The sequence below is a fragment of the Balaenoptera borealis genome (genome assembly GCF_965194805.1).
Source record: "Balaenoptera borealis genome assembly, chromosome: 8".
Classification (NCBI taxonomy): Eukaryota; Metazoa; Chordata; class Mammalia; order Artiodactyla; family Balaenopteridae; genus Balaenoptera; species Balaenoptera borealis.
The window spans coordinates 34,384,033-34,408,051 of NC_138865.1; the positions used below are offsets into that span (position 1 = coordinate 34,384,033).

The 24,019-nt window shown below is 36.7% G+C and overlaps 1 protein-coding gene and 1 pseudogene across 2 annotated transcripts in view; one reads left to right on the top strand and one right to left on the bottom strand.

The window, feature by feature from the left end:
• Nucleotides 1–24,016, bottom strand: LOC309633017 (NTF2-related export protein 2 pseudogene; annotated as a pseudogene). The gene has a single exon. The product of its transcript is annotated as an NTF2-related export protein 2 pseudogene (transcript).
• The window catches only part of ZNF782 (zinc finger protein 782), a 60,083-nt gene that overhangs the window by 29,091 nt on the left and 6,973 nt on the right, over nucleotides 1–24,019 (top strand). The window lies entirely within an intron of this gene.

Below are 24,019 nucleotides of genomic sequence, written 5' to 3' on the forward strand. Positions count from 1 at the left end.
TCCTTCATCTGCTGTGTGTTTTTCTGTCTTCTCATTTTGCTTATCTTACTGTGTTTGGGGTTTCCTTTTCACAGGCTGCAGGTTCATAGTTCCCATTGTTTTTGGTGTCTGTCCCCAGTGGCTTAGGTTGGTTCAGTGGGTTGTGTAGGCTTTCTGGTGGAGGGGACTAGTGCCTGTGTTCTGGTGGATGAGGCTGGATCTTGTCTTTCTGGTGAGCAGGTCCACGTCTGGTGGTGTGTTTTGGGTTGTCTGTGGCCTTATAATTTTAGGCAGCCTCTCTGTTAATGGATGGGGCTGTGTCCCTGTCTTGCTAGTTGATTGGCATAGGGTGTCCAGCACTGTAGCTTGCTGGTCATTGAGTGAAGCTGGGTCTTGGTGTTGAGATGGAGATCTCTGGGAGGTTTTTTCCGTTTGGTATTACGTGGAGCTGGGAGGTTACTTGTGGATCAGTGTTCTGAAGTTGGGTCTCCCATCGCAGAGGCACAGCCCTGATGCCTGGCTGGAGCACCAAGAGCCTTTCATCCTCACGGCTCAGAATAAAAGGGAGAAAAAAATAGAAAGAAAGAATGAAAGAGGATAAAATTTTTAAAAAGTAAGATAAAATAAAATAAACTTATTAAAATAATTATTAAGAAAAAAATTTTTTTTAAGTAAAATAACACAAAAGAAACACCAAAAAAATGGACGGACAGAACCCTAGGACAAATGGTGAAAGCAAAGCTATACAGACAAAATCTCACAGAGAAGCATACACATACACACTCACAAAAAGAGGAAAAGGGGAAAAATTATATATCTTGCTCCCAAAGTCCACCTCCTCAATTTGGGATGATTCGTTGGCTATTCAGGTATTCCACAGATGCAGGGTACATCAAGTTGATTGTGGAGCTTTAATCCGCTGCTTCTGAGGCTGCTGGGAGAAATTTCCCTTTCTCTTCTTTGTTCGCACAGCTCCCGGGGTTCAGGTTTGGATTTGGCCCCGCCTCTGCGTGTAGGTCGCCTGAGGGCGTCTGTTGTTCACTCAGACAGGACGGGGTTAAAGGAGCAGCTGCTTCGGGGGCTCTGGCTCACTCAGGCGGGGGGGAGGGAGGGCTACGGATGCAGGGCGAGCCTGCGGCAACAGAGGCCGGCGTGACATTGCAGCAGCCTGATGCGCGCCGTGCGTTCTCCCAGGGAAGTTGTCCCTGGATCACGGGACCCTGGCAGTGGCAGTCTGCACAGGCTCCCGGGAGGGGTGGTGTGGATAGTCACCTATGCTTGCACACAGGCTTCTTGGTGGCTGCAGCAGCAGCCTTAGTGTCTCATGCCCGTCTCTGGGGTCCGTGCTGATAGCCGCGGCTCGCGTCCGTCTCTGGAGCTCCTTTAAGCGGAGCTCTTAATCCCCTCTCCTCGCGCACCAGGAAACAAAGAGGGAAGAAAAAGTCTCTTGCCTCTTCGGCAGGTCCAGACTTTTTCCCGGACTCCCTGCCGGCTAGCCGTGGTGCACTAACCCCTTCAGACTGTGTTCACGCTGCCAACCCCAGTCCTCTTCCTGCAATCCAACCTCCAAAGCCCGAGCCTCAGCTCCCAGCCCCCGCCCATCCCGGCGGGTGAGTAGACAAGCCTCTTGGGCTGGTGAGTGCTGGTCGGCGCCGATCCTCGGTGCGGGAACCTCTCCACTCTGGCCTCCGCACCCCTGTTGCTGCACTCTCCTCCATGGCTGTGAAGCTTCCCCCCTCTGCCACCCGCAGTCTCCGCCTGCGAAGGGGCTTCCTAGTGTGTGGAAACCTTTCCTCCTTCCCAGCTCCCTCCCAGAGGGGAAGGTCCCGTCCCTCTTCTTTTGTCTCTGTTTTTTCTTTTTTCTTTTGCCCTACCCAGGTACGTGGGGAGTTTCTTCCCTTTCGGGATGTCTGAGGTCTTCTGCCAGCGTTCAGTGGGTGTTCTATAGGAGCAGTTCCACGTGTAGATGTATTTCTGATGTATCTGTGGGGAGGAAGGTGATCTCCACGTCTTACTCTTCCGCCATCTTCTCCTCTTTGTGTTCTTCTTTCTTAAGATTGCTTTGGCTAAGCAGTCTTGAGGGAAAAAAACGGAGCTGGAGGAATCAGACTCCCTGACTTCAGACTATACTACATAGCTACAGTAATGAAAACAACATGGTACTGGCACAAAAACAGAAACATAGTTCAATGGAACAAGATAGAAAGCCCAGAGATAAATGCACACACCTATGGTCAACTAATCTATGACAAAGGACGCAAGGATATACAATGGAGAAAAGACAGTCTCTTCAATAAGTGGTGCTGGGAAAACTAGACAGCTACACGTGAAAGAATGAAATTAGAACACTCCCTAACACCATACACAAAAATAAACTCAAAATGGATTAGAGACCTAAATGTAAGACCAGACACTATAAAACTCTCAGAGGAAAACATAGGAAGAGCACTCTTTGACATAAATCACAGCAAGATCTTTTTTGATCCACCTCCTAGAGTAATGGAAATAAAAACGAAAATAAACAAATGGGACCTAATGAAACTTCAAAGCTTTTGCACAGCAAAGGAAACCATTAATAAGGCAAAAGACAACCCTCAGAATGGGAGAAAATATTTGCAAATGAATCAACGGACAAAGGATTAATCTCCAAAATATATAAACAGCTCTTGCAGCTCAATATTAAAAAAACAACCCAACCCAAAAATGGGTAGAAGACCTAAATAGACATTTCTCCAAAGAAGACATATGGATGGCCAAGAAGCACATGAAAAGCTGCTCAACATCACTAATTATTAGAGAAATGCAAATCAAAACTACAATGAGGTATCACCTCACACCAGTTAGAATGGGCATCATCAGAAAATCCACAAACAGCAAATGCTGGAGAGGGTGTGGAGAAAGGGGAACCCTCTTGCACTGTTGGTGGGAATGTAAATTGATACAGCCACTATGGAGAACAGTATGGAGGTTCCTTAAAAAACTAAAAATAGAATTACCGTATGATCCAGCAATCCCACTCCTGGGCATATACCCAGAGAAAACCATAATTCAAAAAGACACATGCATCCCAATGTTCATTGCAGCACTATTTACAATAGCCAGGTCATGGAAGCAACCTAAATGCCCATCGACAGATGAATGGATAAAGAAGTGGTGGTACATATATACAATGGAATATTATTCAGCCATGAAAAGGAATGAGACTGGGTCATTTGTTGAGATGTGGATGGATCTAGAAACTGTCATACAGAATGAAATAGGTTAGAAAGAGTAAAACAAATATCGTATATTAACGCATATATGTGGAACCTAGAAAAATGGTACAGATGAACCGGTTTGCAGGGCAGAAATTGAGACACAGGCGTAGAGAACAAATGTATGGACACTAACAGGGTAAAGTGGCAGGGGGGTGGGGGTAATGGTGTGATGAATTGGGCGATTGGGATTGACATGTATACACTGATGTGGATAAAACTGATGACTAATAAGAACCTGCTGTATAAAAAAATAAATAAAATAAAATTCAAAAAACAAAAGGAAAAAAAGATTGCTTTGGTTTTCTAGGGTCTTTCATGTTCCATATGAATTTTAGAATAGTTTTCTCTATCTCTATAAAGAATGCCACTGGGATTTTGATGGGGATTGCATTGAATGTATAGATTACTTTGCATCATATGGACATTTTAACAGTATTTATTTCTTCAATTTGTAAACATGGGGTGTCTTTCCATTTCCATTAATCTTCTTTAATTTCCTTCTTCAACATTTTATAATATTCAGTGTACAAGTCTCTGACCTCTTCGGTTAAGTTATTTCGCAAGTATTTTTTAATTTCCTTTTTGGATAATTCATTGTTGGTATAGAAACATACTGTTTTTTGTAGGTTGATTTTTGTATCCTCTAACTTAACTAAATTTATTTATTCTAACGTTTTTTTTCAGTTGAGTCTTTTGGGTTTTCTACATATAGAATTTTGTCATCTGTAAACAGAGATAGTTTTACTTCTTATTTTTTTATTTAGATGTCTTTTATTTCTTTTTCTTGTCTAATTGCCCTGGGTAGGAGTTCTAATGCTATGTTGAATACAAGTGAGAGTGGGCATTCTTGCCTTGTACTAGATCTTAGCGGAAAACTTTTCGTTTTCCCCCACTGGCTGTGGGCTTTTCATATGTAGCCTTTACTAGGTTGAGGAGATTGTCTTCTATACCGATTTTATTGAGAATTTTAATCGTGAATGGGTGTTGAACTTTGCCAAATGCTTTTTCTACATCGTTTGAGATCTTTTTTCTTTCATTTATTTAATGTGATGAAACACATGGACTGATTTGCATATAGTTAACCATCCTTGTGTCCCAAGGATAAATCCCACTTGTTCATGGTTTAAGTTCTTTTAAATGTGCTGTTAAATTTAGTTTGCTAGTCTTTTGTTAAGCATTTTTGGATCTCTATTCATTAGGGATATTGGTGTATAGTTTTCTTGCCGTGTCTTTTTCTGGTTTTAGAATCAGGGTGATGTTGACCTCATAAAATGAGTTTGGAAATGTTCCCTGTTCCTTTTTAAAAAAAATTTTATTGGACTATAGTTGATTTACAATGTTGTGTTAGTTTCAGATGTACAGCAAAGTGATTCAGTTATACATATACATATATTCATTCTTTTTCAGATTCTTTACCCGGATAGGTTGTTACAGAATATTGAGTAGAGTTCCCTGTGCTATACAGTAGGTCCTTGCCCTATTCCACTTTTTAAAAGAGTTTAAGAAGCATTGGTATTAATTCTTTGAGTGTTTCGTAGAATTCCACCATGAAGCCATCTGGCCCTGGACTTTTCTTTCTCAGGAGGTTTTTGATTACTGGTTAAGTCTTCTTATTTTTTTATAGGTCTGTTCAGGCTTTCTATTTCTTCATGATTCAGTTTTTACAGGTTGTATGTTTCTAGGCGTTTATCCATTTCACCTCATTTATCTAATTTGTTGGCCTAAGGGCAAGACGGGAATAAAGACACAGACCTACTAGAGAATGGACTTGAGGATATGGGGAGGGGGAAGGGTAAGCTGGGACAAAGTGAGAGAGTGGCATGGACATATATACGCTACCAAATGTAAAATAGACTGCTAGTGGGAAGCAGCCGCATAGCACAGGGAGATCAGCTTGGTGCTTTGTGACCACCTAAAGGGGTGGGATAGGGAGGGTGGGAGGGAGGGAGATGCAAGAAGGAAGAGATATGGAGATATATGTATATGTATAACTGATTCACTTTGTTATAAAGCAGAAACTATCACCATTGTAAAGCAATTATACTCCAATAAAGATGTTAAAACAAAAATCTGTTGGCATAGTTGTTCATAATAGTCCTATCCTTTTTATTTCTGAGGCATCTGTTGTAATATCTCCTCTTTTCATTTTTTATTTTGTTTATTTGAATTTCTCTTTTTTACCCTTAGTCTAGCCTAAGGGTTTGTTGATTTTGTTTAGCTTCTCAGAAAAACAACTCTTAGTTTATATTGTTCTGTTCTCTATTTCTGATCTAATCTTTATTATTTTCTTTTTCCCACTAACTTTGGGCTTAATTCTTTTTTCTAGTTCCTTGAGATTTAAAGTTACTTGTTTCTTTGATATGCTTCTTTTTTAATGTAGATGTTTATCACTATAAACTTTCTTCTTATACTGCTTTTGCTGTATCTCATACGTTTTAGTATGTTATGTTTTTGTTTTTCTTAAGATACTTTTAAAATTCCCTTTTCATTTCCTTTTTGACCCAATATTTGTGCAAGAGTATGTTATTTAGTTTCCACATATTTGTGAATTTTCTTGCTGTCATTGATTTCTAGTTCAGAAAAGATACTTAGAATGATTTCAGTCTTCTTAAATTTGTTAAGACTTGTTTTGCGACCTAACATCTATCTTGCAGAATGACCCACGTGTGCTTGAAAGAATGTGTATTTTTCTGTTGGGTGATGTTGTGTATATATATATATATATATATATATATATATATATATATATATATATACACACACACACACGCACACACTAGAGTGGGTGTGCATATGTTTATAATTGTTATATCTTCTGCGGAATTTATCTTTTTATCATTATATGATGATCTCGTTTGTCTCTAGAGACAGTGTTTTGTCTGCTGTAGGTATAGCCACGTCGCCTTTTTTTTTTTTTTTATGTGTTGTTGGATTCTGTTTGCTAGTGTTTTCGTGAGGATTTTTGCATCTATATTCATCGGTGATATTGGTCTGTAATTTTCTTTTTTTGTAGTATCTTTGTCTGGTTTTGGTATCAGGGTGATGGTGGCCTCATAGAATGAGTTTGGGAGTGTGCCTTCCTCTGCAATTTTTTGGAAGAGTTTGAGAAGGATGGGTGTTAGCTCTTCTCTAAATGTTTGATAGAATTCACCTGTGAAGCCATCTGGTCCTGGACTTTGTTTGTTGGAAGATTTTTAATCACAGTTTCAATTTCATTACTTGTGATTGGTATGTTCATATTTTCTATTTCTTCCTGATTCAGTCTTGGAAGATTATACCTTTCTAAGAATTAGTCCATTTCTTCCAGGTTGTCCATTTTATTGGCATAGAGTTGCTTGTAGTAGTCTCTTAGGATGCTTTGTATTTCTGCAGTGTCTGTTGTAACTTCTCCTTTTTCATTTCTAATTCTATTCATTTGCATCTTCTCCCTCTTCTTCTTGATGAGTCTGGCTAATGGTTTATCAATTTTGTTTATCTTCTCAAAGAACCAGCTTTTACTTTTATTGATCTTTGCTATTGTTTTCTTTGTTTCTATTTCATTTATTTCTGCTCTGATCTTTATGATTTCTTTCCTTCTGCTAACTTTGGGTTTTGTTTGTTCTTCTTTCTCTAGTTCCTTTAGGTGTAAGGTTAGATTGTTTATTTCAGATTTTTCTTGTTTCTTGAGGTAGGCTTGTATAGCTATAAACTTCTCTCTTAGAACTGTTTTGCTGCATCCCATAGGTTTTGGATCATCGTGTTTTCATTGTCATTTGTCTCTAGGTATTTTTGATTTCCTCTTTGATTTCTTCAGTGATCTCTTGGTTATTTAGTAACGTTTAGCCTCCATGTGTTTGTGCTTTTTACGTTTTTTTCCCTGAAATTCATTTCTAATCTCATAGCGTTGTGGTCAGAAAAGATGTTTGATATGATTTCAATTTTCTTAAATTTACTGTGGCTTGATATGTGACCCAAGATGTGATCTATCCTGTAGAATGTTCCATGCGCACTTGAGAAGAAAGTGTAATCTGCTGTTTTTGGATGGAATGTCCTATAAATATCAATTAAATCTGTCTGGTCTATTGTGTCATTTAAAGCTTCTGTTTCCTTATTTATTCTCATTTTGGATGATCTGTCCATTGACGTAAGTTAAAATCCCCCACTATTATTGTGTTACTGTCGATTTCCTCTTTTATAGCTGTTAGCAGTTGCCTTATGTATTGAGGTGCTCCCATGTTGGATGCATATAGATTTATAATTGTTATATCTTCTACTTGGATTGATCCCTTGATCATTATGTAGTGTCCTTCCTTGTCTCTTGTAACATTCTGTATTTTAAAGTCTATTTTATCTGATATGAGTATAGCTACTCCAGCTTTCTTTTGATTTCCATTTGCATGGAATATCTTTTTCCATCCCCTCAATTTCAGTCTGTATGTGTCCCTAGGTCTGAAATGGGTCTCTTGTAGACAGCATATATATGGGTCTTGTTTTCGCATCCATTCAGCAAGCCTGTGTCTTTTGGTTGGAGCATTTAATCCATTCACGTTTAAGGTAATTATCGATATGTATGTACCTATGAACATTTTCTTAATTGTTTTGGGTTTGTTTTTGTAGGTCCTTTTCTTCTCTTGTGTTTCCCACTTAGAGAAGTTCCTTTAGCATTTGTTGTAGAGGTGGTTTGGTGGTGCTGAATTCTCTTAGCTTTTGCGTGTCTGTAAAGCTTTTGATTTCTCCATCAAATCTAAATGAGATCCTTGCCGGATAGAGTAATCTTGGTTGTAGGTTCTTCCCTTTCATCACTTTAAGTATATCATGCCACTCCCTTCTGGCTTGTAGAGTTTCTGCTGAGAAATCAGCTGTTAACCTTATGGGAATTCCCTTGTATGTCATTTGTCTGTTTTTTTTTTTTAAGATGAAACCCTTTTATAGGAACATATTTGCAAAAGCATCAGAGTACACCCAGAACTGTCTGTAAATGATAAAAGACTTAAAAATGACCACGGTTAAAGATTTGATGAAAGTTCATAATAATGCAATTGACAAGGAAATTTAGTTATTTCTGAGATATACATTTTAACGTAATAACTAGAATTATGACTTATAACATTATACCAGAACATATAAGATTTTTAGAAATTTCATGTAATGTCTGAAACACTTAAAGTAACATATTTCCTTACAAATAACCCAATGAAACTTCAGTATTAGTTGTTTTGTTAGTTTTTTTATACTGCAGGTTCTTATTAGTCATCAATTTTATACACATCAGTGTATACATGTCAATCCCAATCACCCAATTCAGCACACCACCATCCCCACTGCACCACAGTTTTCCCCCCTTGGTGTCCATATGTCTGTTGTCTACATCTGTGTCTCAACGTCTGCCCTGCAAACCGGCTCATCTGTACCATTTTTCTAGGTTCCACATACATGCGTTAATATACGATATTTGTTTTTCTCTTTCTGACTTACTTCACTCTGTATGACAATCTCTAGATCCATCCACGTCTCAACAAATGACTCAATTTCCTTCCTTTTTATGGCTGAGTAATATTCCATTGTATATATGTACCACAACTTCTTTATCCATTCGTTTGTTGATGGGCTTTTAGGTTGCTTCCATGACCTGGCTATTGTAAATAGTGCTGCAATGAACATTGGGATGCATGTGTCTTTTTGAATTATGGTTTTCTCTGGGTATACGCCCAGTAGTGGGATTGCTGGGTCATATGGTAATTCTATTTTTAGTTTTTTAAGGAACCTCCATACTGTTCTCCATAGTGGCTGTATCAATTTACATTCCCACCAACAGTGCAAGAGGGTTCCCTTTTCTCCACACCCTCTCCAGCATTTGTTGTTTGTAGATTTTCTGATGATGCCCATTTTAACTGGTGTGAGGTGATACCTCATTGTAGTTTTGATTTGCATTTCTCTAATAATTAGTGATGTTGAGCAGCTTTTCATGTGCTTCTTGGCCATCCGTATGTCTTCTTTGGAGAAATGTCTATTTAGGTCTTCTACCCATTTTTGGATTGGGTTGTTTGTTTCTTTAATATTGAGCTGAATGAGCTGTTTATATATTTTGGAGATTAATCCTTTGTCCGTTGATTCATTTGCAAATATTTTCTCCCATTCTGAGAGTTGTCTTTTCGTCTTGTTAATGGTTTCCTTTGCTGTGCAAAAGCTTTGAAGTTTCATTAGGTCCCATTTGTTTATTTTCGTTTTTATTTCCATTACTCTAGGAGGTGGATCAAAAAAGATCTTGCTGTGATTTATGTCAAAGAGTGTTCTTCCTCTGTTTTCCTCTAAGAGTTTTATAGTGTCTGGTCTTACATTTAGGTCTCTAATCTAAGTTCTAAGTTCTAATCTACGTTCAGCAAGGTCTCAGCATAAAAGAACAACATATAAGAATGTTTCTATAAACTAGCAAGTGATAAGGAGACAGAAATTTAAAATACAGTAACATTTACAATTACTCAAAATAAAATATTGAGGTATAAATCTAATAAAACATGTATAGGACTTTTATGCTGGACACTAAAAAACACATGAAAAAACTCAAAGATCTAAATAAATATATTAGGAACTTTGAATGGCAACACAGCAAAGATGGTAGCTTACAAAATTGATAATTTATACATTTTTAATATAATTCCTATCAAAAACCAAGCAAGCATTTAAAAAACGTAATGACATTATTCCAAAATTTATATGTGAAGGCAAAGTAACTAGAATAGCTAAAACAATACTGAAAATAAGTATAACGTGGGAAGCAGTACTCTACCTGATTTAGAGAACTCAGAAATAGATCCACCCAAGGACACCAAAATGATTTTTTGACAAAGTTGAAAAAGAAACTCAATGAAAGAAAGATAATGGTACATGAACAAATGGATAGGTTAAAAAATGATCTCAACTTAGGGACTTCCCTGGTGGTACAGTGGCTAAGACTCCATGCTCCCAATGCAGGGGGCCTGGGTTCGATCCCTGCTCAGGGAACTAGATCCCACATGCCGCAACTAAGAGTTCGTATGCCACAACTAAGAGTTTGCAAGCTGCAACTAAAGATCTCGTATGCTGCAACAAAGATCTCACACACAGCAACGAAGATCCCCAGCGCAGCCAAATAAATAAATAAGTAAATAAATATTTTTAAAAATGATCTCCACTTAAACTTCACTCCCTATAAAAAATTAACTCAAAATGTACCACAGATTTAAATATAATTTAAAGTGATGTAATTTTTAAAATTTGGAGAAAACCACTGGACCAAGGACTTGGTGAAGTGTTCTTAGGTACACATGCACATACAAAATCCTGATAAATTGGACTTTGTCAAAATTAAAAATTTAGGCTCTGCTGAAGACCTTATGAAGAGGATGAAAAAACAAGTTACCCCTTTGCAGCCTTTACCACCAAGGACCCCAAGAGATCTCACTGTTGCAACAGACACTTGCAAGTTTCTCCACTGAGGACACCTATGGTCTTTGCCTATGGTTATCTCAGCTGATGGGGCTGCCTGGAGCCCATGCTGCTACAATGCTCTAGAGCAGAAGATTCTATTGTGCTCCCTTTGCGGCTAGAGCCACTACAACCCCCCACCCTACCCTGGCAACACCATGCACATGGTTGAGCTCTGGACTCTAGTGTTGCCACTGTGTATGCCTGTACTCTGACACCAAAAGTGATCCCCTTTGCTGAGACATCCCTCTGCAAGAATAAAGGAGAGCAAGAGGAATCAAGCAACCTTTGCCAGCAAGAACCCTAGCAGTCCTTGCCCTTGCTGCAGATAACTGCAACATTCACTGTCCAGGACCCCCATAGTCTTTGCGAATGCTGACTTCAGTTGATAGAGCTGCCTGAAGTCCACAACTGGCACCCAACCCAGCTGCCTCCTTCATATCATCCACAGGGAAGGTCTTTCCCTACTGAATCTAGTCCGTAAAGTCTGGAAGAGGTAACTATTCCTTCACATGCAAAAACATCAATTCAAAGTTACAAGGAATGTGAGAAATAAAGGAAACATGACACGACCAAAGGAAAACAATGTATTTCCAGTAGCAAACTCCAAAGATATGGAAATCTACAAAATGTCTGACAAAGAATTAAAAATGTTTTAAGGAAGATCAGCAAGCTAGAAGAGAACACAGATAGACAACTCAATGAAATCAGGAAAACATTACATGAACAAAATGAGAAGTTAAACAAAGATATAGAAATCATTAAAAAATAAAAAAAAGTTTATTTAAAGAAATTATGGCTATTTCTAGAAACATACAACCTACCAAGACTGAATCAGGAAGAAATAAAATCTGAACAGAACAATAATGAGCAAAGAGATTGAATCAGTAATCAAAAACCTCCCTATACAGACAATCCCAGGACCAGGTGGCTTCACTTGACAAATTCTACCAAATCTTAAAGAAGAATTAATACCAATTCTTCTCCAACTGTTCCAAAAAATTGAGGAAAAGGGAATACTTTCAAACTCATTCTGTGAGGCCAGCATTACCCTGATACCAAAGCCAGAGATGGACACCAGAAGAAAACTATACACCAGTATCCCTGACAAATATAGATGCAAAAATTCTCAAGAAAATATTAGTAAACCAAATTCAAGAACACATAAGAAAGATTATACACCATGATCAAGTGGGATTTATACCTGAGATACAAGGATGGTTCAACATATGCAAATTAATAAATGTAATATATCACATTAATAAAATGAAAGATAAAAATCACAGGATCATCTCAATAGATGCTGAAAAAGAATCCGACAAAATACCACATCCTGTCATAATAACAACCCTTGGCAGATTGGGTATAGAAGGAACATACCTCAACATAACAAAGGCCATATACAACAAACTGAAAAGCTTTTCATCTAATATCAGGAGCAATACAAGGATGCCCACTCTCACCACTATTATTCAATATAGTATTGGAAGTTCTAGCTACAGCAATTAGGCAAGACAAAGAAATAAAAGGCATCCAAATTGGGAAGGAAGAAGCAAAACTTTTGCTATTTGCAGATGATATAATCTACATTTAGAAAATCTTGAAGACTCAACCAAAAAACTGTTGGAACTAATCAACAATTTCAGTAAAGTTTCAGGGTACAAAATCAGCATACAGCAATCAGTTGTATTTCTCTACACTAAGAATGAATGAAACATCTGAAAAAGAAATAAAACTATTCTATTCACCATAGCACCAAAAGCAATAAAACACGTAGGAATAAATTTAACCAAAGGAAGTAAAAAATCTCTACAATGAAAACTACAAGATTTTTTTGACAGAAATCGAAGAAGACACAAACAAATGGATCTGTGTTCATGGATCATAAGAGAACAGACTTGTGGTTGCCAAGGGCGAGGAGAGGAGGGAGAGGGATGGATTGGGAGTTTGGGATTAGTAGATGCAAGCTATTATATATAGAATGGATAAACAACAAGGTCCTACTGTGTAGCACAGGGAACTATATTCAATATCCCTATGATAAACTATAATGGAAAAGAATATGATAAAGAATGTATATATATGTATAGCTGAACCACTTTGCTCTACAGCAGAAATTAACACAACATTGTAAATCACCTATACTTCAATAAAATAAATTTTAAAAAAGAATTAATATTGTTAAAATGTCCATACCACCCAAAGCCATCTACAGATTCAACGCAATCCCCATCATAATGCCAAAGGCATTCTTCGCAGAAATAGAAAAAAATCCTAAAATCTGTATTGACTGGCAAATGGCCCGGAATAGCCATAGCAATCTTGAGGGAAAAGAACAAAGCTGGAGGTATCACACTTCCTGATTTCAAGCTATACTAAAAAGCTACGGTAGTAAAGACAGTATGGTACTGGCACAAAAATTGACAGACCAATGGAACAGGACAGAGATCCCAGAATTAAACCCCTGCTTATATGGTCAACTAATATTTGACAAGGTAGCCAAGAGCACCCAATGGGAAAAAGATAGTCCTTTCAGTAAATGGTGCTAGGAAAACTGGATAAACACATGCAAACCAATAAAACTGGAGCCCTGACTTACACCGCTCACAAAAATTAACTTGAAATGGATCAAACATTTAAACATGAGACTTGATACTATAATACTCCTAAAAGAAAACACAAGGAAGGGCTTCCCTGGTGGTGCAGTGGTTAAGAATCCGCCTGCCAATGCAGGGGACACGGGTTCGAGCCCTGGTCTGGGAAGATCCCACATGTCGTGGAGCAACTAAGCCCATGCGCCACAACTCCTGAGCCTGCACTCTAGAGCCCGCACGCTGCAACTACTGAACCCTGCGCACCACAACTACTGAAGCCCGTGTGCCTAGAGCCCATGCTCTGCAAAAAGAGAAGCCACTGCAATGAGAAGCCTGAGCACTGCAACAAAGAGTAGCCCCTGCTTGCCGCAACTAGAGAAAGCCTGCATGCAGCAATGAAGATGCAACGTAGCCAAAAATAAATAAGTAAAATAAATAAATTTTTAAAAAGAAAAAGAAAACACAAGGAAGAAGGTCCTCGACATTGGTCCTGGCAATACTTTTTTGAATAGGACACCAAAACCACAAACAACCATAAAAATCAACAAATGGGACTACATTAAACTTAAAAACTTTTGAACAGCAAAAGAAACAATTAACAAAATGAGAAGACAACATACAGAATGGAAGAAAAATTTTGTAAAACATATATCTGATAATACCCAAATATATAAAGAACTCATACAACTCAATAACAAAAGAACAATCCAATTAAAAAATGGGCAGAATACCTGAATAGATATTTTTCTAAATAAGACATATAGATGGCTAACAGATGCATGAAAAGATGCTCTATGTCATAAATCATGAAGGAAATGCAAATCAAAACCACAATGAGGTATCACATCACACCTGTTAGAATAGCTATTATCAAAAGACAAGACATAACAGTTGCTGGTGAGGATGTGGAGAAAAAGGAACACTTGGTGCACTGTTGGTGGGAATATAAATTGGTGCAGCCATTGTGGAAAAGAGTATGGAAGATCCTCAAAAAATTAAAAAATAGAACTACCATATGATCCAGCAATTCCACTTCTGGGCATTTATCTCAAGGAAGCAAAAACACTAACTCAAAAAGATATGTGCACCCCCATGTTCATTGCTGCATTATTTACAGTAGTCAAGATATGGAAGCAACCTAAATGACCACTGATAGATGAATGGATAAAGAAAATGTGGTACGTGTATACAATAGGATATTCAGCCATGAGAAAGGAGGACATCCTGCCATTGATTTATGACAACATGGATGGACCTTTAGCACATTATGCATTATGCTAAGTAAGATAAGTCAAACAGAGAAAGACAAATACTGTATGATGTTACCTATATGTGGAATTTTTAAATGTCAAACTTATAAAAACAGAGAATAATATCATAGTTTCCAGGAGATGGTGGGGTAGGGGGCAGGACAGATGTTGTTTAAGGGTACAAACTTGCAACAAATAGTAAATAAGCCCTAGAGATATAATGCACAGCACAAGTAGGAAACAATAGTTAAAATAGGAAACAATGTATTATAATCAATAAATTTGCTAAGAGACTATAACTTAATTACTCCAACTACAAAAAAGAAAGGATAATTATATAGTGTGATAGAGGCGCTAATTATCATTACAATGGCAAACATATTACCATATATAAATGTATCAAATTAACAAGTTGAATACCTTAAATTTATACAATGTGTTATATGTCAAATATATTTCAATAAAAAAGTAAAAAGAATAAAAAAGGAACTATGGCAAAAAGTTCTCAAATCTTGGGAGGGAAATGGACATCCAGATTCATGAAACTCAAGGGCCCCAAATAAGATTAACATAAAGTACATTGAGACTCATCATCAAATTGTCAAAAGTCATGGACAAGGAGAATTTTGAAAGCAACAAGAGAAAAGTGACTCAGCACATAGAAGGGAACTCCCATAAGACTGTTAGTAGATTTCTCAGCACAAACCTTGCAGGCTGGGACAGAGTGGGGTGTTACATTCAAAACACTAAAAGGAAAAACCTGCTAACCTAGAATACTATACTTGGCAAAAGTATCCTTTACAAATGAAGAAAAATAAAGTCTTTTCCAGACAAAGAAAAACCAATGGAGTTTGTAACCATTAGACCTGCCTTATAAGAAATGCTTAATTATGGGAGTTCTTCAAAATGAAATGAAAATATATTAAAGAGCAACACAAAATACTCTCACTGATGAAGGCAAATAAATACAGAATAATGTAGCACTGTAATAGTTAAATTACTTTTAATGATAATATAAAAATTAGAAGATAAAAATTAGATAAAGATTGTATAATAGGTCTGTAATATAAAAAGACGCAAACTCTGACTACAAGAACATAAAGTGTGGAGTTTTTGTGTGCAGCTGACGTTATCAACTTAAAATAGACGGTTATAACTACAAAATATTTTTGCAAAAGTCAAGCTAACTAAAAACAAAGAAAAAATAAATACAATAGATACACAAAAGATACTGAGAAAAAGAATCAAAGCAAATCAACAAAAATTATTAAATAAAGGAAGACAGCAAGACAGGAAGAGAGGGACAAAACAATTACAAGAGACACAGAAAACAACGAACAATATGGCAACAGTATGTCCTCACTTATCAATAATGACTTTAAATGTAAATATATTAAATGCTCAAATCAAAGGCATAGATTACCTGAATGGATAAAAACCAAGATTCAGAGATATGCTATCTACAAGAGACTCATTTTAAATTTAAAGACAAATATAGGCCAAAAGTGAAGGGATGGAAAAAGCTATTCCACAGAAATGGTAACCAAAAGAAAGGAGAGAACCAGTCCTTCCCATCAGGAAACTTGCACAAGCCTCTTAGATAGCCTCATCCACCAGAGGGCAGACAGCAGAAGCAAGAAGAACTACAATCCTGCAGCCTGTGGAACAAAAACCACATTCACAGATAGGCAAGATGAAAAGGCAGAGGGCTAGGTACCAGATGAAGGAACAAGATAAAACCCCAGAAAAACAACTAAATGAAGTGGAGATAGGCAACCTTCCAGAAAAAAAATTCAGAATAATGATAGTGAAGATGATCCAGGACCTTGGAAAAAGAATGGAGGCAAAGATTGAGAAGATGGAAGAAATGTTTAACAAAGACCTAGAGAATTAAAGAACAGACAAACAGAGATGAACAATACAATAGCTGAAATGAAAACTACACTAGAAGGAATCAATAGCAGAATAACTGAGGCAGAAGAACGGATAAGTGACCTGGAAGACAGAATGGTGGAATTCACTGCTGAGGAACAGAATAAAGAAAAAAAAATGAAAAGAAATGAAGACAGACTAAGAGACCTCTGGGACAACATTAAACGCAACATTTGCATTATAGGGGTCCCAGAAGAAGAGAGAGAGAAAGGACCCAAGAAAATATTTGAAGAGATAGTCAAAAACTTCCCTAACATGGGAAAGGAAATAGCCACCCAAGACCAGGAAGTGCAGAGAGTCCCATACAGGATAAACCCAAGGAGAAACACGCTGAGACACATAGTAATCAAACTGGCAAAAATTAAAGACAAAGAAAAATTATTGAAAGCAGCAAGGGAGAAAAAAAAAAAAGGACATTATATATTGATAAAAGGGTCAATCCACCAAAAAGAATGTATAAGCATATATGTACCAAACATCAGTCTCAAAATATATGAAGTAAACATTGACAGAATCGAAGAGAAAAGCATACAATTCTACAGTAGTAAACACTTCAATATTCCACTTTCAATAATGGAATAAACAACCAGATGAAAATTAAGTAAAGGACTTGAACAACATCATAAACCAACTGAACCTAACAGATATATAGAAGACTCCACCCAAGGTCAGTAGACTACACATTTTTTTCTTATGTACACATGAATCATTCTCTAGAATAGACCACAAAACAAGTTTTAACACATTTTAAAAGACTGAAATCATATGTAGTATCTGTTCCAATCAAAATTAACAAAACCAAGAAATCATTAACAGACAGAAAATGAAATGTCATAAATATATAGAAAATAAGATGCTCTTAAAAACCAATGAGTCAAAGAAGAAATCATAAGGGAAATTAGAAAATACCTTGAGAGAGTAAAAATGTTAACACAGTATACCAAAACTCATGGGATATGGTGAAAGTAACACTTAAGGTGGGAATTTGTAGCTGTAAACACATATACTGAACAAGAAAAAAGATCTCAAATCTATAACCTAACTTTACACCTTAAGGAACTGAGAGACAGAAGAGCAAACTAAACCTAAAGCCAGCAGAAGGAAGAAGATAATATAGATTAGAAGAGAGATAAATAATAGAAAAACAGTAGAGAAAATCAGTGAAACCAAAAGTTGGTTCTTTGACAAAGTAATGAAATGCACAAACCTTAGCTAGATTGAATAAGAAAAAAAGAAGACTCAAATTACTAAAATCAGAAATGAAAGTGAGGCAGTATTACCAATTCCACATAAATAAAATAATTATGGAAATACTATGAGTAATTATATGCCAGCAGATTGGACAATCTAGATGAAATGGTCAAATTCCTAGAAACCCATTGTTTTCCAAAACAAAATTATAAAGAAATAGAAAATGAAATAGATCTATAAGTAGTTTCTAGTATAATTCTCCCATAAAAGGAGGCAACTATGGAGAAGTGGCTGGTTCTAGGGGCATAGAACATAGAAGATGAGTATGTAGGAACTTAAGGAAATACTCAAAAAACAGAATGATGGGGGTATGTCAAAGAACATAGGAGCCAAACTGAAAGAGCTCCCAATAGCCAAAGCTGCAACAATTTGAGCAATAAAATAATATAGTGTTGGTTTATAACACAAAGTATAAATTACTTATGAGTCCATACTGATATGTGATTAAGTAAATAAATAAATGGGAGAGAACAGAAACATCTCTGTCACAGAATTACTAATAATTTATGGAATTGCTCCACCTTCAAGGAGGTGGGGCAGAATTCCCGCCCCTTTAGTGGGCTGTGCCTAGTGACCTCCTTCTAAAGAGTACAATATGGGGACTTACCTGGCAATCCAGTGGTTAAGACTCTGCACTTCCACTGCAGGGGGCATGAGTTCAATCCCTGGTCGGGGAACTAAGATCCTGCATGCCGCATGGCCAAAAATTTAAAAATTAAAAAAAATAAAGAGTACAGTATGCATGGGGGTAGGTGCGGGGGTGGGGAGTAACTTTACATTGGAGAATCCTGGCACACACTACCTCAACCAGGTTCTCATCAATGATAAGTCATATTGATAGCATGTGCCCTTGATAAAGTGGGATAAGAATGACAGTCATTTTACCTCTGTGGTCTTTCTCCCAAAAATACAGCCCCATTTTTAACTGTGAGAAAAACATCAGACAAACCCAAACTGAAGGACCTTTTTACGGTGTCTTCTAAACTGTCAAGATTACCAAAAAAGATTATCACTTACAGTCTAGAGGAGGCTAAAGAGGCATGATAACTAAATGTAATGTGGTATCCTGGATGGAATTGTGGAAAAGGAAAAAAAAATGATTAGGTTAAAAAAACCAAGGAAATCTGAATAAAGTATAGATTCTATTTAATAATGTATCAATATTATATTAATAGGTATGACAAATCTGCTAGTAATGTAAGATGTTAACAGTAGGGTAAATTGGGTGCAGGTTATACAGGAATTCTCGTTTCTCTCTTTGCAACTTTTCTGTGAATTTAAAGCTTATCTAAAATAAAACATTTATTTAAAAAAAGAAAAACACCTCAGTGCATGTGCACAGCAGAATGGAGAGGAAAGAGGGGGAAAACATCACTGAACTTTATAACGGAATAATAGAAATGGCTCAGTCATTACAGAGGAAAAACAAAATACAATACAGATGAACAGAACATCAGGGAACTATGGGTCTACAACAAAATCTCTTAACATTTGTGTCTTTGGAGTCACAGAAGGAAAGGCTAAATAAATTTTCAAAAAAATTATGGCTGAAATTTTTCCAGATTTGGAAAAAGCAGTTCATATACAAGTCTTAAAACATTCAATTCATGAACAGTATACAACCACTCAATTCTGTTATTGCTAGTTATATGCAGCTTTTACCTGAGACTGTTCTCCTTAAGGGAAGGGGCAGTGTTTGGGCAATCTGATTGTTGCTGCTAAAGCTGTGGTTTTAAAAAGCCAATCTAAAATTAGAATAAACTCACTTTGTGTAGAATATAACGTGTAAGTTTTAGTCAGTACTACAAGAAGGTGTGGTCTAAAATCAGTTCCATCCCCTTCTCCTACTTAATTCTATTTTGTTAATATATCAGAAATGTAATGTGTAGTTTGGGACAAGAGTAAATGAATCACTGATTTTCAAATTAAGTGACAAGAAACATTAACTTTGAGTTGCAGTGTAGAAACAAAGCTGGCACATCTAGTGTAAAAACATGAAAACAGTAAATTCAAAAATGGAAAGACACAAAGTTTAACCAAAAACAAAGCTAGATTTATTTTTCTTTAGATGTTGAGACGTAAAATCAATCAGTTGGTTCTTTTGAAGTATGTGGGCTTATGAAGATCTGCTGTTCTTTATTTTCTCTAAAAAGACAAAGTGTTAGCCACATAACAGGAACATGTTTTATAACAGATTTATTTGCTCAATGCCATATGGAAGAAGAAATCATGAGATTAGATAATTTTAACTTTAGTAAAAAGATTGTGCAGTTGACAGTGTAAACACAGGTAACAAATCAGTCACTTTGGGGGTGGGTAGTACATAGGAGACTTTTGGCCTGAAGTTCATGTGGAAGACTTAGAAGGGCCCCAAAGAGAGAGCGATGGCTTTGTTTCCAACTTTCCTGTCAGACCCTGCTGCAGGGTCAGGCTTATTGCTGACATTTTACCCTCATAAGTTCTTGAATAAATTGAGACATTTATTGGTGATAAGTATGAGGTGAATTGGAAAAACCTTTAAAAATAATTCTTAGAACAAAAGTGACATTCATGACCATTTGGTAAGGATACTTATTACCTTAATGACTTAAATCCTAAAATTAGGCTACATTTTTAGGAGGTAGAAAACAAGTACCAAAAATATACCATTTGATACCCTGCCTTACTTTTGGCCAACCTCGGATCTCTACAGTTCTTACTCCACATTCTCCCATTAGAGCTATTAGCCCTACTACCTACCATTCACTACCTAAAGTTACAAACCTGGAGCTGCCAAGAAAAATGTTTTTAAGAAGTTTGCTTTTAAGCCACTGAGTGTATTCAGCACTCAGGTATCAATCCAGAACATTTTACACCTCTCTAGTAGATCAATTCACTTCACAGGAAAACAAGCCGACATTTTAAAAACCCACATTTCTTAACATAAAAAGACTATTGAACATCTCTACGTGAGATTCTAATATGTCAGAGTTGTTATGTAAACCTAAATTAGTAAAATGTTCATTGAACTGATTGAAAAAGCCTTATATTAAAACTGCATTACCACTGTTTACCAAAAATAGGTACATGTTGTACTACAAAATTAACTAAATATCAAAAAAACCCTCCACTTCCTCCCAGAGAGGTTACATTGTGCTGATATCCCATAGACAGTACAATAAAAGGATTTCATTTTTGCGATATGCTGGGCTCACAGTGAGTATGTTAGTACAGAGATCATAGCTTTAATGTTACTGTAAGAATGTCATTAGTGAAACTTATATAAGGAATGTAGAAAACTAGCATTAAAGCTCTTAAAGGCAACAATTCAAACTGGCAGCTGCTAGAAAAGGTGCTGCTAGGAATAAAAAAATATTAAAGAAATTTAGTTTCAGCACATACTAGTTTTTAGTGCTTCTACAATGAAATGAATTAATTCACATAAATTTCTGTTGGTGGAACTAATGGACCACAAGTCAATGGACTTTTGCCCCCTTTGACTACTAGCCCAGTCTTGAAAATGGAAGCAGTCACTTGCAGTCTTCCACACGGTATTGTTAGGAGTAGACTAAGCAGTCAGCAGGAAGTTCTGGTTGAAGTAGTGTTTGTTTCCATTAAACTTCACAGTTCCACTGGTCACAACAAGAACTGTAGTCTGGGCCTGAGTAGCTTGCTCATGAACTGGCTGGCAATCTAACATATTGACCTGGAACTCACTAGAAGGCAATATCTCAAAAAAATTAGGGCTTCCAGTCCTGTAACAACATTTCCATTACATATTAAAGTGGCCTTGTCCAGATGCAGCCTGGTTAGTGCCCATCTTCTTTTGTCCATTGTCTCATGGTAAATATTGACAAATTCCTCAGCAGCTCTGCATGCCTGATCTACATAAGTTTTAAAATCCCTAACATTCCCAGCTCTCGCTAGTTCCCATTTCCTGCAGTACATTATTGTTTTAAAACACAATTTATGGGCTTCCCTGGTGGCGCAGTGGTTGAGAATCTGCCTGCTGATGCAGGGGACACGGGTTCGAGCCCTGGTCTGGGAAGATCCCACATGCCGCGGAGCAACTAGGCCCGTGAGCCACAACTACTGAGCCTGTGCGTCTGGAGCCTGTGCTCCGCAACAGGAGAGGCCGCGATAGTGAGAGGCCCGCGCAGCGCAATGAAGAGTGGCCCCCGCTTGCCGCAACTAGAGGAAGCCCTCGCACAGAAACGAAGACCCAACACAGTCAAAAATAAATAAATTTTTTTTAAAAAGTAAAAAGTCCTCATGACACGGAAGGTTTCAACAATTAAAAACAAAAAAAAACAAACAAAAAACACAATTTATTATTTTTTAAGAGAGTTCTGAAATGAGATAAGTTTATTTTATTTTTATCCTCTGGTTTCCAGATTATGGTGCTCTTTTTTCTATGTATTAATCCAAATTTCCACCCGATAGCATTTTTCTTCTGTCTGAAGAATTTCTTTTAGAGAATTAACTTTCCTGTAACACATGTCAGTTGGTGATAAATTCTTTCAATTTTTGTTTGTTTGAAAATGACATATTTGCCAAGCATAAAATTCTAGGTTGACTTTTTTGCTTTCAGTACTTTAAAATTGTCACTTCATAGTCTTCTGGCTTGTATAATTTCTGACAAGAAGTAGACATTCTTTTTTTTCTCTGTACATATTATGTCTTTCACTATCTATTGAACATTTTCTCTTTATCACTGGTTTTAGCAATTTAATTTTAATGTATCTTAGTGTTGTTTTCTTCGTGTTTCTTCTCCTTGGCATTCATTTAGCATCTTGGATCTGTGGTTTATACACTTCTTCAAAAATTGAACCTTTGCCCCTTATTTTTTCCATCCTCCTTTTTTCCTTCTGAAATGCTAATTACATGTGTTACATAACTTTATCCCACAGGTCACAGAGATAACTCTTTATTATTTTCCAGTCTTTATTCACTGTGGGTTTCTTCTTTCATAGTTTTTATTTCTACACCTTAAAGTTATCTATCTACCTTATGTCATTTAGCCTTCCTTATGTGGTATATATACTATTATTAATCCTATCCAGTGTTTTTTTGTTTGTTGTTTGGTTTTCTCATTTCAGATATTTTTCATATTTAGAATTTCAGTTAGGAACTTCTTTTTTTTTATGAATTCCCTTTCTTTTCTCATCATGGAGTATATTTACTGTTTTAATGGCCTTGATTATTAATTTTATATGTGTCATTTCTTACTCTGTGGCTTACTGATTGATTTTTCTCCTTGAGTACAGTCATATATCCCTTTCTCCTTGAGTACAGTCATATATCCCTTTTATTCATACCTAGTAATTTCTTATTGAGGGCTAAATGTTGTGGATTTTATATTGTTAGGTGCTAGTTTTGTTGTATTATTTTAAATCTTTTGGGGCCTTTTCTGGGATGTAGTTAAATTACTTGGAATTAATTTGATCCCTTCAAGGTTTGCTTTAAGCTTTGTTATATTGGATTCAGAGCTCACTTTACTCTTGGACTAATTTGGCTCCTCTACCAAGTCAATAAATACCCCTCTGGTTATTCTACCCAATTGGCCATGGATTAGGAAGTTTTTCTACCCTGACTAACAGAAACAGAAGTTCCTACCTCTCTGTGTGCTTTGGTGATACTTCAGGCTACTCTTTTTTCCCTGGTCTTCCCCCCAACCTCAAGTGTTTTCCTTACACTTTCAAAAATTAGTACTCAGGAGATCCTTCTGCATATCAGATAGAGAAAGATGCTGTATCTTTCTTCTCTTGTATTTTATTTTACAAATCCTAGTTTTCATGACTTCCTTAAAATCCAGTTCTGTTGCCTTAACTTACTGAATCAGCTAGGCTCTGTTTTGGTGGTCTCTTTTTGCATTATGGGTTGAAAACTCTCCAAGCAATAAGCTGTGATAATCACAGGGCTCACCTCATTTGTTTCTCTATCCTCAAATATCCCTGTCTGTACTGCCTGTTTTCTAAAGTCTAAAACCCATTTCACATAGTTTGTATGTTTTTTTAGATGTCTGATAAGAAGGGTAAATCAGTTCCTTTTACTCCATTATGGCCAGATATGAAATTGGTCCTTATGAAATCTCATTTGAAGCACAGACATTGACTATTTTAGAACTTAATGTTATTTAGGCTTGTGACTTAAGGGTTTAAGAAGAGTGATCCGTTATGAGTGTAAGAAAATGTTTTTTGCTGTCATTTCTGCCCCCCCAAAAAAATTCTAGCAAGCACCCTCAATGTACCACTTCTGAAGCTATACCTTTCTTCACATTCAGAAACAGTGAAACCTATGCAGCTAACTCAAGTGCTAAAGTATTTCCCTTTTA